Source organism: Aplysia californica, unplaced genomic scaffold, assembly GCF_000002075.1.
Source record: "Aplysia californica isolate F4 #8 unplaced genomic scaffold, AplCal3.0 scaffold00054, whole genome shotgun sequence".
Classification (NCBI taxonomy): Eukaryota; Metazoa; Mollusca; class Gastropoda; order Aplysiida; family Aplysiidae; genus Aplysia; species Aplysia californica.
This window is the reverse complement of record NW_004797324.1, coordinates 21,393-22,861: the sequence shown is the minus strand read 5'-3', so window position 1 is coordinate 22,861 and position 1,469 is coordinate 21,393.

Sequence of the window (1,469 nt, the reverse complement as noted above, 5' to 3'; positions counted from 1 at the left end):
GTATATTCCTACCCCCTGCACGTGTTCTTACGTCTCCTCTCTTGTTTATGCACGCACTATTTTCTTGCTTACGCTGGCGTTACTTTCTTGCGCGTCTGCGCTCTCGGGCTGCTACTCCTGACACACGATGCGGAGCGAGACATAAACGCTAGCCGAGCGAGAAGATTCTATGGCATTGTGAGTGATTACTTATCACAAACTCACCTGTAGGCTCTATGGAATTGGGAACATTGGAGAAGGTACCATGATGATAGTAATAGTAATTCACAGTGTTTTGCCTGCTCACTACATAGTTGTTGCCACTATATTATGGAAGTGTGGCATACCCTATAGAGTGGTTAGGCTACTGGATCTGTAATCGTGAGAGTTTGGGTTCGGGGCTTCGAGCCTCAACAAGGTCCGATGTTGCGTCCTTCAGAAAGGCACTTTACACGGATTTTCTTTTGTATTTGGCTCGGTCCTTTCGGAGATTGACGTTCAACTCTTGAGGTCCTGTACGTCTCTTAAATAACCTAAACGTTGATATGGGTGTTAAAAACGCATAGCATTTCACCATTTTTCACCCATTTTCACCACAGGAACGAGCTCATTGTGTTTTGATTTTCACCCGCAAACATGACGGTTCGCAGTCGCGCGTTGGGCAATTTTTATAGTAACTCAAGTTTTTGTCTGTTCCACCGTCTGTCTTTAGTGCCAGCTCTGTGGAGGGACCTTGTCCTCCGGTGTCAAAACACGCTTCCTGTGAGTCTCTGATGGAATGTGGTGGGTCCTGAGTCTACTCTGTAGCAGTCTCTGGGATTCCTTCGGGATTTTTTCCGACTTCGTTTTGTCCGTTGCTTTTAGTGGTTTTTGTTGTTGTTCTATAGTATCCCTTCAGAATGCCTTGTCGTTCATAGTTGTAGTCTTAAGTGATGGTCGGAGGTCATTGAGAGTGTTTCCCTTCTTTCTTTCTTTCTTTCTTTCTTTCTTTCTTTCTTTCTTTCTTTCTTTCTTTCTCTCTTTCTTTCTTTCTCTCTTTCTTTCTTTCTCTCTTTCTCTCTTTCTTTCTCTCTTTGTTTCTCTTTCTTTCTCTCTTTCTTTCTTTCTTTCTCTCTGCCTTTCCCCCTCTGTCTGTCTGTCTGTCTGTCTGTCTGTCTGTCTGTCTGTCTGTCTATCTGTCTGTCTGTCTGTCTGTCTGTCTGTCTGTTGTGGGTGGTTGGCGGGTGCTCTGGCGTGATTTGCTCCTTTTTTTTCTATCGAACAACTATCGTCTTTATCTCTCGTCCTTCTTTTTTATGTTTGTTACTATCTCGTAACACCTCTAATCTTCCTCACGTTTATGACCTAATTGTGTTGCAAGTGCCGTAAGACGCTTACTAAAGCAAAATGTGTGTCTGTCTGTGTGTCTGTCTGTGTGTGTGTGTGTCTGTCTGTCTGTCTGTCTGTCTGTCTGTCTGTCTGTCTGTCTCTGTCTCTCTCTCGCTCTCTCT